Source organism: Poecilia mexicana, unplaced genomic scaffold (assembly GCF_051168715.1).
Source record: "Poecilia mexicana isolate PSO_F unplaced genomic scaffold, ASM5116871v1 scaffold_8, whole genome shotgun sequence".
Taxonomy (NCBI): Eukaryota; Metazoa; Chordata; class Actinopteri; order Cyprinodontiformes; family Poeciliidae; genus Poecilia; species Poecilia mexicana.
In genome coordinates this window covers 16,389,074-16,402,688 of record NW_028263377.1, presented here as the reverse complement: position 1 = coordinate 16,402,688, position 13,615 = coordinate 16,389,074, and the positions used below count along the sequence as shown (strand labels likewise).

The window sequence follows — 13,615 nt, the reverse complement described above, 5'->3', positions numbered from 1 at the left end:
GCATCCATTTGCCTAACAAATTCACCTAATAAGTAAAGGGAGCCCCAGTGTGTAATTTAATCTCAGTACAAATGTGGCTGTTGTGTGAAGGCCTCATCTGATTTTTAGATCTTGTAAGACCCTGTTTGGAGCACAAATGTCTAGGATGATGTTTTAGAGAAGGATTAGGTGGTAAAAGAATATTCCAAACTTTTAGTATCCCATTGCGAGAAGCCAACTCTGACCTGGAATCGGTCGGAGTCGATGGGAAGATGGATGGAGCTAAATTCAAGGAAAACTTTCTGGAAGCCATGTTGGAGATGCAAAGACTTAAGACTTGGGTGAAAGTTTCCCTTCCAACTGGACTCCAAACAGCCCAAGTTACAATGAAATGGTTTAGATCAAACTTTATTGACACGCTAAAGGGGTCAGAGCACATTTCAGCACATTAACAATAAGAATGATTCAGTGCCGATCATAAAGGAGTCTGGGAGTAAAAAGGGTAAAGTAAAACTGCGATTGAGAGCATTTACATGTTCATTGCACTCCCTTATGGCGTGTGTGTGTGTGGAGGGGATGGAGAAGGGACGGCTTTAGAGTCTGTGGTGTTTGTTTTATTGGCCTTTGGAGGGAAGAGGAACAGAACACTGGATACATAAAACCACATGGCCCGTTGTTTATGTGTGGACGATAGTCTCAAATAAAGCAATTTGAGCCTCGGATTTATCTTTTGCTGTCACACCAGTTCACTGGTGCATTTGTCTGTGTTGTCCTTGGTGTCTGTTACCAATCTTTCAAACATCCGTACAGTTTCTTAGTTCCTTCTTCCCCTTTAAACATTTTTAATAAATAAAGTATGAAGCAACCATTGGGGAAAACCTGTCCATCCTTGGTTGGGGCGCTGCCAAGCTGTCGCACATCGTTCCCCAATGAGGTAGTGTTTTTGGTCCAAGCAGCAGACAGACTGGAAACTCAGGTGTAGTTTGGAACCACAGTGTTTATGAGGCATGGCGTTGGTGTAATCCAAGTAATTGTTTATTGCAGGCTTCAGCTGATGTTAAAAGTAATTACCTTCAGGTGCCCCTGCCCTGTAAAAATCTGTTGTGCTTCCTGTCTGGGTGCCTAATGCCACAATCTCAGCTCCTCCCTCCAATGTGTATGTCATTTAACTGCAGCTTTTGAAGGATATTTCATATAATTGTTGGTTTTCTGTAAGCTGCACAGTTGTAAAAATGAGTGCATATGCTATTAATGATCATTAGGTCTACGGTGGAGCGGAGCTACACTGCAGTGACACTCTATCACCTGTGTCCATAAAACTCTGTGTGCCAAGGCAGTGGGGGGTGGGGGGAGTTTTAAGTGTGGTGCAGAGCTCTAATGGTCACTTTATTAATCAGACAGCTGGACAAAACGTAATCATTAGCACCGCAATGAGCTACTTGCATGACGTGAAACTCAAAGCTTTTTTTTTTTTATGGTAGTGGAGTGACTGAAAGAGGAAGAAAAGTAGAGAAAAGAAGAGAAAGTTCCTTTCAGACACTTACTGGGGCTGTTTGTAATCACACTGCTAAAAGAGGCGAACCTATTACAATGTCTTGCTCTGTTCAAGCGCCTTGAACGTTTCCCCATTTTGCGACTTTACAGCCACAAATGTCAGTGGACATGCGCTTTTAAAAGTAAACAAACCCCCTTTTGAAATACTTTTTTTTCTTGTGATGGACACAAAACACACTCTGCTTAATCATTTCAAAAGGTTTTTTTTGTTGTTTTTTTTCTGCTCCATTTGCAGTTTTACAGTCTTTTACAGTTCAACTTAAAAAAAAAACAACTAATTTGTTAGCAAAAAGAATAGAAAAGCTCCACCACTATGATTGCATCACAAAATTAAACCAAGACTTGTTGAAGCGCCACATAAGTCAGTTGCCAACAATAAAAAAAGAGCCTGATTAACTTGAAACAGATCTTAGTTGCTCTAACGGGGATTTTCCTTACATTTCCTCATTCAACTTCTTTAGCTGAAGCCTGTTTGTGGAGAGGTAACAAAGGATTAAAAGAGATCTTATCATATATAAGTATCCAACAGTAGCAGAGTAAAAAACAAAAAAATATATAGGTTTAAATATACACCCAAAGTATAGCTGATGTTGCCACCAATATGAAGCCCAATTGTTCAACTTAATTCACTTTATGCCTGTTTACAGCACTTTTCATCTCCGGGCACAATTGAAGAAAAAGAGAAAAAAAACTTATAAAAATGCAATCATTAATTACAATCTAGTGTTTGTGATTAATCACAATTAAACACTATGCTTAACTTTATTAAACCTTTCCTGCCAACACATTATCACATCATTGCACCTGAGTTGAAGATTCCCGTAGCTCATCCAGAGCCTCTTGGCTGCATTTTTTTGGGCTGTGGGGGGAAGCTGGAGTACCTGGAGAGAATCCACACATCCACAGGGAGAACCTGCAAGCTCCATGGAGAAAAAAACCCAGGACATTCTGGCAGCAATGCAACTGCTCCACTATGCAGTCAGTGCAAACTCATTGAACCACATACTGTATCTCTTCATATTTCCCTTATGTGCTACTTTGTGTCCAATGAAATGAAATTTGTGTTTGTACCTTGAGAAAATGTGAAAAGTTTTATTAGGTAGGTAGACATACTTTTACTTTAGAGTACTTGATAAGTTTAAAGATGAAAGGGGCAGAAAGGATTATGTCATCTTCAAACAGACATGCATGCGGGCACTTCACTGACACATATGTGAACAGACACAATTAGACGAGCACAATCAGTGACAGAAACTGTGATTACACTTACAACCATCGCACATGTGCACATAATGACTCAACAGGGAGCAGAAATTGCTCACAATTGTTTACTCGGTTGTCCTTCTGTGCTGTGTAAAAGTGATTGCTGGCAGTGAGATGTCAAATGGGTTGCATCTTTGACTGTTTTCGCCCGATATTTTACAGTTTCTTCCATTTTTATTTATTTTTTTGCTAGTTTCTTATCTGTTACTGTTTAATTTTGACAAAGTAGCAAATCAAATCTCCCTCAGAGCGGCGTCGTCATTCCGCCTTTTAGAGAGGAGCCAGCGATCTAATTGAGACCAGTTTAGAGTAGAGAAACTTGCAGACTGAGACAAAACCGCAACCCAAAGACCGTTCTTGCAAAGTCTGACAAATATCCCTCGCAGATGAGTTTCTGCAAACAAATACTGTCCACAAAAGTGCAGAGGCACGCGTGTGTGCACATCCACGCAGCTGCACATGCATGTTTGAGAGAAGTTAGCATCTGTCGCTGAAACATCCGTCAGAGCCCTCACATCTGTGTGCTCCGGCTCAAGTTATTGGCTCCGGCCCCCACACCCGCACACGTTCCCCTCAACTGGGTTTGGCCCAGAGCCACACTCCCTCGGTTCTCCAGCTGAGTGATACATGCGCTAACCTCAGACGACGATACTGTGCTGTAGCCTATTTAAAGTATCCCCGACGGTAATGCGATACGGTGGGGTTTATCTGAAACATTTTTTCGATTTAGAGGGGAGATGTGGCAACTGCCTAATGGCGTTATCGTCTTTTGCACGGTGACACATGTTGGAGGCTTTTCTGGCCAGCACACTGAAGCGGCAAATGCTGTCCAACCCGCTATTCCTCGTCTGTCCAAAACGTGACTTTCCTCCATAGCTTCCAAACGGACAGAGATCAGTTGAGGGACATGATTGACGTCCGCTGTTTGAAGCATTGTTTACACAAACCCACTGACACAATATATGCAGAGCAGTTTAAGCACGAGCACTTTGACTCACATTCTTCATTTTCAAGACTCTGTCAGATCTTCTTAACATGACATCGACGAGGGTTCAGTCCAGGCAGAGTTTAAATCTTGCAAAGCTGTTGTTTTCTTGGCATCCTCAGCAACAGCCTCAACCCCACTCTTTACCCCCTCCCACCCCCCACCTTGACCCCCAACTTACCCCTGGCCTGAGGTCATTTGTCATAAACAGAGAGAGGGGGAGGAAAGGGAGAGCGCAGAGGGAACAACGCAGAATGGATCCTATTGTGAAACCCCACAGGCCAGGGAAGTATCACCATTTGGCCAATGCCTGCGGCCAATTGTGTTTTCTTGGGTGTTTGTGTAAATCTATTTTTTCGTGAATTCATGCGCTTGTGTTTTTGTCGGTGAGCGCATGTTTGTGTTATGATTCGTCTTCCCAGAGATATTACCAAGGCAACTGCTCCGGGTGTTCAGATGTGCTGCGACGCCAGCCAACGCCGCCACATGAGCGTGATGCGGTTCTTATTTGCAAAGTTCTTCAGTAGCCATCAAAAATCATCATTTTTGGATCAAAAAGCTAAACTGTGTCAAAAAAAATAAATAAATACTCAAGAGGAGCACTTAAACATTTGTACATTCTGCCATGTTACAACAACAAAGTTGAGTTCATTTTTGCTGAGATCTTATGGGATAGTAAAGTGGAAGACAGATGATATGTGGTCTTCAATTAAATTTAAATAAAATGTGAAAAGTGTGATGTGCATTTGAATCCTTTCTGGAACCCACGTTAGCCTCTTTCACAGCAGTGAAAGTAAACCTTCTCCTAATCTGCAGTATTTTCTAGCTACTTAACATGTTTCCTGCAACAATTGTCCTGTAGTTAGCTCCAGAAAAGCAATCATTTTCTTTACTCATTACATCAATGCTGTGCTTTCCGTCGGTTTCAACATGATTACATGTTAAAAGGTTAATGGGACATGGATAATTTTGCAAGGCCCCGTTATTGTGTCTTGAGTGCTCTGCATAGCCTTTGGGACATTTGTAACTTCATGGATAGATTGGTTGGTGGTTTCACCAGAGAGGAGTTGTCCTAATCTGAATTTATGTACTTGCGGTCAAATCAATGAGGATTAGTATCACCGTTTGTCGCTCTGACATGAACAACGTTTCCGGCCAGCTTGCTTTCATAAATTTTGCCAAAATCCATTCCACTTTTATTCTGCTTTAAATTGAATCCAGAACGTTAAGGCCCCATCCATTGAGTGAGCACACCTTGTTTTAGGAGATTTAGGCCTCGGGTAAAATCAATCTTCGAAAAGTATGTAAGTGGAAAGCCTCGGCCTGCCAAAATATTCCCATTCACTATTCAGCTGGCTTTCTGACACTCGATGAAAGAGGGATTGGGTTTGAATCTAAGCAACAATATAGATTAGTTTTCCCACAGGCCCCTTGTTGCAGAAAGACAGTAACAGAATAGGCATAACTTAGTGATCAGAACTATTCTTTCTTCTCTGATACCATGCACGGTGTCCAAAAAAAACCAGCCCTGCAACTTTTCAAATCCCTCAGGAAAGTGAATGAGGTCTTCTGAAGCTGTCATGTATTGATGTACATTATTTGCTGGTTTTACAGGATGCAAGCACATGTATGTATGTTTTGTTGAAATTGAGTCAGAGCGAAGCAAAGCCTCACTTGGAGGAGGTTCTCACCATGTTGGAAACCACAGCGTGACCGGCGCCAACTCCAATGAAGCATGAATTATAACTCCATATTTTCCAAATTCAATAAATAATCCCTCACATATTTAATCATTTAAAGTCTCATTATGATTCGCAGCCATTCCAGTGACAGACTATGATTAATTTGTCACACACCTGCCATGTTGTAATTGCTGCCAGGCTCAAGCGGTGGTGCAAAATTATCGCCAGAGTGTTTATCCAGCAGCAGCATGGGTCACCGTTGTTACTCACCAGCACCAACAGAAGCAGAAATATTCAGCCGACCTACAAGCACACACCCAGAATGAGTCCCTGGTAGCTACGGTGTTGCAGCTATCAGAGTCTCGCAGCCATGTGTTGAGTGCAATAATGTTAAAGGTAATGACAGGCTCAGCTTATGCGCTCAATGAGGCTCCCCAAGTGCTAGGTGTGGAAAGGTGTCTGGCAGAACGCCTGACCACAGCGCTCAAAGACCACTTTGTCTGCGTTCCCAACTCCCACCGTTACCTGCTCGTGTTGTGGAAACAGCCCGATGTTGTCACACAGTTGATTTAATAAAATTAGATCCTCAAAATGAGCCTTCTAACGTTTCAAGGGTGCAATAATGGAAACACACAGACGTCTCCCTCCACCCTCCATCCAGCTTCGCAGGCATCCTTCCAGGGTCTGGAAGAGCGGGGCAGACCTGGGGGTAAACGGATACTTCCCCACTGTGAGCTTAGTCGTCAGGGTATGGCACGAGTGCTGCAACACCACATCCAATCCAAACTCACATCCAGCCACAGCCCTCGCTGTTGCAGCAGTTCACAGACTTGTTAAATGATGATTGCTTAAACAGAAAACGTCTAGAAGGAAAATAAAGGTGGCACCCATACGTTTCAGGCTCTGCTGTGGCTTTGTAAGTTGGTTTTAGGAATGACAGGAAGCCAGTTTATGTAGTTTCCTTTAGGCTAAAATGAAACCCATTACGAATTGATTGTTTTGGGAGAAGCGATTTGTTATAATCACACTGAAACTACATTGCAAATAATCGACACGGCGGATATTTGCATGGTACATCTCAGCCGATTTTGTCCAAGAGCTGGGAATACAGAAGGATGATGAAGTTGCCAGAAAAGGTTGGCAGGATAGAAGCTTGGAAAACATGAAGATCCCCCACTGATGTCCTAAAACAACTGATTTACAGCATTTTGTAGGATTACAAATTACTCCCTCTGAAAAGATGACAAACACTTACTTCAGCTGGAACGTTCCCTGATCCCAGACCATTTTGTTACAGCGATGACTTTTTTTTTTTAATCTGAAAATCAAGTCCAAGTAATTTTAGGCAATGAGTAGTTGTGGGGTTGTTTTGAAGGTTGCATTTGAGAGGAAATTAATCTGAAGATCCCTGTGCATTTCTTAACAAGGTGTAAGGAACTGTTTCTGATCTGCTGTTTCTATGCATCCTCTGTTTTAGAATGTTGTAAAGCTTTTCATCAAAACCTACTATACAATCTGGGGACTACATACATTTTTGCACAAGGGGCCAAGACCTATTTGATACAAATGCAGGGGTGCTTTTTGTTAACATTTTGTACTACATTTTGCCAAGTATGAAGTAGACAAATCTGGTCCAGTCTAAAGAAAGCAGTTTCATACTAAAAAGTTTGAGAAGCAGCAAAAGACCTCAACAGAAACGTTCCAATAATGATTCCACAAGACAGTTCAGTCTAACTATTATAACATGTAGACATGTTTTGCATTTGGTCAAATGATCATAGAACTGAATAAATAATTGATTACGTTTAGCAAAACTCTATAATCAAGGAAAAGCATATCATTTGTTTTAAGTATTTTCTAGGTCTGAATAAGGAAAAATAAGGTTCTATCCATCCTTCCATTCTTTGTAAGTTGCAGGTGAAAGCACTTCCACTGTAGAAATGTCTGCATTGAATACAAATGAGCACCAATCACAGGTACTGTGCATATTTTTTGTGATCATTTCTTTTCATATTTAGGTGATTTTTGGGGGTGAAGAGTGAGATGCACATTGCTTACTGCTCTACCTATACTCAAGTCTTCCGTGGATTTTCTTGTACCGAATGTACTTTTGAAAAAGTTATTTTAGTTTCCATTGTGGCTGGCATCTTGTTTTCAGTGGATGAGCACCCAAAATAAAAGATTCAGAAAAACGAGGCAGGCATATGGGGCAACAAATGCTTTCAATATTAAAAAAGGATCCGTGAGACAAATCAACAGAAAAAAGGTCCAAACAAGCAACTCAAAGTTTGTCATGGCAATTAAAGGGGGGTGGGGGGAAGCAACAACAAGGTACCAACAATAAAAGAGTTAAAACTACTCAAAAAGAAGAACAAGGAATGCTTAGGATGCCAGAAAACATTGCCTTCTACCTCATCAGAGGAGAGCAGAAAGCAAAACCAAGTCAGACCAACAATGGAGCAGACTAACAAAAGAGAACAATAACACAAAAATGAAAAACAATATTTCAAGAAACTGACACAAAACCACAAAAATGCTAAATTACGGAAAGCCAATTATATGGTATCGTGAACTCGAACAAAAACCACATGAATGTTCGTTTGTAGGACAACTTATTAGTTTGATCAGAAAGCTTGAAACTTTCAACACCTTTCTTTTTTCCCCATGCAATGATTGTGAGCAATTCAGATCCAAGTATTACAACTTTGTTACACTTGCTTTAAAAGGAGATATTTAAGGGTATGCTAAAATCTATTCAGTCCGCACGATTCTAGTTTTCTCACTGAACAACTCAAAAAGTTAGCATTTTTACATGTTGCTGTTTCTTGAATTGTTTCACCTTGTGCTTCACAAGTTTTATTTTCAAAATAGATTTATTGGGGTTATCATTTTTGTACTATGTATTACTCATGTGAATGCAAACCTTGAGTAAAGGTGTTCTATTTTAAAGCAAGGGATTCAAATCGTGTTCCTAGGAAGGCATAAATACCCTGGTGCCTGGCGTAGTTATAAACCCACTAAATGTGTGCTGAGATCTGCACACTTCTAGAAATTAAGGGTGTGGGGTCAGAGACTCATGCATGCCTGTATTTGCATAGTTGGTCCTCAATCCATAAAGAGAACTTGTGGTCACGACTGGGTGTAGCAGAGACAACCTATAAGTAATGGTTTGCATTTTCAGACCAGCAGAGTTTCTAAGTAACATTTAGTGTGTGTTTTACAGGGATTATTTACATAACTTATTCCAGGCAGTCAAATCAGAGGCCCGATAGAAGCAAATCTTTGATCACGTGAAAGTATATTTTTAAGAAAATATTTTACGAGGTCTTTTCAGAAGGGATTTTATTCCTAAAATAGTTTGCTATCTTTACACAAGCTTCCAGGCAACTGTTTTTCCTTTACAAATCTTCTCCTTACCAAAATACCAGTGCTTTACAAAATTATTTATATCCCCCATTATTTTTTATTATTTTGCATTGTGTGACATTACGACCACAAAGTCTAACGAAATTATCTGAGTACTTTATGCGATTGCCACATCTTGAAGATAGGAACCTGTGTGTGTGTGTGTGTGTGTGGGTGTGTGCGTGTGTGTGTGCGTGCGTGTGTGCGTGTGTGTTTATATAACGCAGGATTTAGAAATGTGGTCAGAGCTGATGGGAATATGGATGGAGGTGAATCCAGGGAAATCCTGGAAGACCACCTGCAATAAAGAGCAGGTAGAGATTCAGCTTTCCACAGGACCAGACTCCCCAAACAACCACAGCTGCACAGTGGTTTTAATCTAAGACTATGTTGGAATGGCCCTGTCAAAGTTTGAGGTTTAAGCACGACAAAAGTGAAAAAGTTTAAGGGTTATGAATACCTTTCCAAGACTACAGTTCATTGTGTTCATCCAGTTAAATGTTACGGCCTATAATTGTTGTAAATACAGAAAATATGCATTGTTTGTGCATGTTAGGGACACGAACTTGTGAACTGTATGCACGGTAATAAAATGTCTGATTCCAAACGTCTTGCTCCTGTGCTCAACATCTACGATCTTCCCATGAGTCAACAATGACAAGTTCCAAAAAAAGAAACAAAGAAATAGTCTAAAACCTCAGAATGCCCCCTATCTTTTTACCTCCCTCATGTCTTCTCTGTCCTCATATCCCTCTGTTCTTCTTCCCTCCCATGTGCAGTCTTTGTAGGGGGGGGTTAGACAAAGTGGGGGAACTGCACATCTGAGGTTTATTTGGCCTTCCCCTGGGGGAACTCTGCATCTAAAGGAAACTGCCAGAGCTTTCTGGTCAACTTGGCGTGCTCTCAAAAGCGCAGGCAGACATACAGGCGGACATACAAACACCACTCAGCTGGTTTAAGTCACCGCCTGTTGCTCTGTGGCGAGAGGTGACTGAACAGTGGCAAGCTGTACAGTTTCTTTGCTCCTGTTGTTTTTATTCATCCAGTGCAGATTAGGTAACTGCATATCCTATTTGGTTTTGACATCCTGAACCAACTTACTCCCTACTGTGTCACTCTGAGAGACCTAAAGTTGGTGAAAAAGTACACAGCGACCTCCAAAAGGACTAACAACCTTTGATCTTTTCCTAGATTTCAACATTTTCTAACCATAAAATTAGTTATTTTATGTTTAGAATAACCATAAAATAACTTGCCTATAGTTGCCTATAGTTAAAAATTCAGCACCTTTTATTGTGATACAGCTCAATAAAATCTAATGCAAACATTTGCTTTCAGCGATCCCCTACATCCAAACTGCTATGTGTGGCAGAAACCTAACACTGCCCATACCACCTCCGCTGTGAAACGCTGTGGTGGTGGCAGCATCATGTTGCATGTGTCAAACTCATATTAATTTTGGGCCACGTCAAATGTTCTTAAAGGGCCGGTTGTCATTTGTAGAAGAATGTATCGATAAAGCTGTTTTACAGATAACATTTGCACCCCTAAAGAGTTTGTGTTGTGATTGTGCTGAAAGGTTTTTACAAGCTACTCTAATAACACACCGCATATCTATCGAAAACGTGAAAACAAAAGATGTGTATGTCAATAAAAATGGGGAGAGCATTACTCACAGAATTTTAGGTCGTCCAGCTATAAAGTCTGCATTGTTGTAAACATTTCAATTTTCCTTTATTTTAACGTTCTTTACTCTCTTTTTCAAAGGAAATTTGTAAGCTGTTTGCCAACCTCAGCATCTCACCTCAAGACACAAAGACGACAACAACAATGGCACCTTTTCATTGCAGTCCCCACCTGGGTGCAGTTGGGGTTAACATGTGGATCAGAGGGAGATAATCACAGAGAGACCCCTCCTCTGACCCGGGTGTACTTATCCCTCCCCACGCCTGTCGACCCTGAGAGGAAGTGATTCGCCGGCTGAGTGACCTCCCCTGGTGGCCCTTCCTGTCCCCATGTTGCCTCGCAGGAAGGAAGGATGCGGTCTGCTGTCCTCAGGCGCCGCTCAATCACTCTCCCCTCCTCGGCCTGACTGGAAAAACCAGATTATTGATTCCAGGCTCGTCTCTCCTCGTGCTCGCTTATTTTTGTCTCTTCCATTTTTCATCCTCTCTCTTGTCTGAGCATCAGCTTGATCCCACTTTCATCCCCTTTCTTCTTCATGTCATTTTTTTTCATGAGCCCCTTTGAAAAGATAGAACACTGTGAACACTGACAAAGCACAGCAATCCCCCTATTCCCACCCAATTAAACTCAAGAGACTAACAAGTGATTTACTATCTGCGCTTTGATTTTTCTGCCTCGCATATGTTTAATTGTGTTGTTCTTGTTTTATGGCTCATGCATTTACATTATATACGACATTTATTTCATGTGGTGGAAAAGTCCCAAGGTTAGGCTTCTGGGTTTTTGTCTGTTCTCAAATGATGCGCGGGACCGGCTTGAAAAACAGGATAACCATTTAGGAAGAGAAGGGGATTTCCAGGCAGTGAGATAGACAACAAAAACCTCACTAACAACATCAGACACTGTTTTGGTTACTCTTGGCTAAAGATTAAAAACAGGAACTGAAACCAGAAAAAGGTGAGAAGGTCAGGGAAACTCTTTACTCCAACCTCAACCATCACTCATAAATTGTAGTTGTTGGAAAACAATGTCACGGCGGAGAAAAACTTCGTTCTTGAAGAGCTTCACCTCTTTTTCTAGTTTCTTGACAGGATCAAATAACATCAACTTTTCACAACTGTTAGACATAATAGTGAACGATAGTCAGGGGCTTGTTGGTCCTCGTCAAAACGTTCTACACTCTATAGCTGGGAGCGTCGTTTATGATCACTTTTAAAGGACGTTTATGTTAAAGATGGCTTATTCAGGAGAAGACAGGGAAAAAAAAGCGACGTAGAGAGCAAAAATAAAACCTTTATCACTGTTAGGAACATATTAGATTAAACGTACCGGCACTGGGTTAGACGTGCATGTGTGAGTTTACGTATGTGTACTGTATTAAATATGTGTGTTATAAAGATACAATAAATAGTTATTTATTCTTCAACAAGCAAAAAAAAATTAATAATAATAATAATAATAATAATAATTAGCCTGTCCAAATTTTCCTTTTTTCATTTAATAATAAGGGTCCATCTGAAAATATGGATTCAATCCCATGAAAATCTACATGCCAGGAGTTCATAAGTTTTTTACTTCTTCCTGCTCCTTTTCAAGCACGTTAAGATTATTTTGGTACAAAAATATGTCTTTTGCATTTCTTGTTAATGTCTGTTATTTTAGACTACCATGTTCGAAATAAGTAAAAAATAATGCAATAAATCAGTCAATTTGTAATTTAATTTATTACTTGCATCCAATGTTTTGTATGTAATTATTCATACTACTAAGGTGTATATTTTTTTTTGTTATTTTGTGCTGCACGATTCTTAAAATTTGACTTATCAACTGATAACGTGAAACAGCTGGAATGTAGATTCAATCCACTTTGGATTCAATCAGCTGAAAACCAATTTCCTGGATTATTATATATCTATGTCTCTCTGTAGGCATGTATATATAAGCAGTTGGCTTGAAGCTGGCTTGTCACAAAGTGAATTCAGCTGGAATTTTTCTGAAAATGGCAACCTCCTGTCTTTTTTCATTTCCTCTTTCAGAAATCAAACAGCTTAATTCAATAAAGTGTAATTTCTAGTGGCATGAAGTGAGTGTGAAAGGACGTGGTGTGATCTACAGGTGTGCTTCTATCGCCTGCTCTGTGAGTCTACAGCTGCATTGCCACCTAGTGGAAATCACACAAACTGACCCTTGACTGTTGTGATTAAATTAGTGTGCATTCCGCGAAAAGAAGCGACGTGCTTTTATACACTTATTGTGTTTCATCTTGCCTTCGGAGCGAACTGTAGGGACTTTTCTCAGCTGATCTCCATCACTGGTCCCTTCAGCAAGCCCTAGAAACAAGTCTGAAGCCTTGAATTCTCATCTAGAGTTTCTGTGGGATATTCTGGATCAAGTGGCATTATGAAGCATCAAGAAGATAAATATTCTGAGCCATTTTAAAATATCCCCTTGTTTGCCAAGGTAAGTGAAAGAGGAAATTAGGGAATAAATGAACGTAGGGAGGAAAAAAAGACTGAAAATGCTGTAAAACTGAGAGAACATTGGCTTGGTTTAACTAACTGGTCCCTGTGGTGTTGCTAATGGTTTAAGGTATGTGTCCAAGCTTCACTGAAAATATAATGTGGAAACTTACAAAGGGCTTACTGTGTTTTATTCAACTATAGAGGAGGGATGTGAAGTGCACAGATATGATAAAATCACCAAGTATAGATCTAGACGTAGCGCAGGTTTGCAGACAGCATGAATTTTAAGTCTTGTTTAGTTTATAATTATTATTATTCCTTTATTAGGTGTAAAAGCCATTTTATTACCACCCCCATGTTTGTCTCCATCTTTCAACTCTCCCAGGTTATAAGTGGCCCTCCGCCCGTCTTCCCTCAGCAGTCCGTTCTGTCCATCTCTCATCGGCCAGAGCTGAGGCATGCAGCAGCGGATCTCTGCTGTGGTCAGGTGGCATCTGTCCACTCAGTAATCCTGGCGTTTTCGCTGCACATCAAAGCGGGAAAGGCTTGTATAATTGAGTTAACGAGTGTGTTTGGTGTGTAACCTGACGCTGTGCTCT

General features: G+C 40.7%; 1 long non-coding RNA gene across 1 annotated transcript in view; it reads left to right on the top strand.

Annotated features, from left to right (window-relative positions):
* LOC148158035 (uncharacterized) overlaps positions 1-13,064 on the top strand; it is a 44,703-nt gene extending 31,639 nt beyond the window's left edge. Inside the window, exon 2 of the long non-coding RNA XR_015764024.1 lies at positions 10,636-13,064. This is a non-coding gene — a long non-coding RNA (uncharacterized LOC148158035). The remainder of the gene's footprint in view (positions 1-10,635) is intronic.
* The last annotated feature ends 551 nt before the right edge of the window (positions 13,065-13,615 follow it).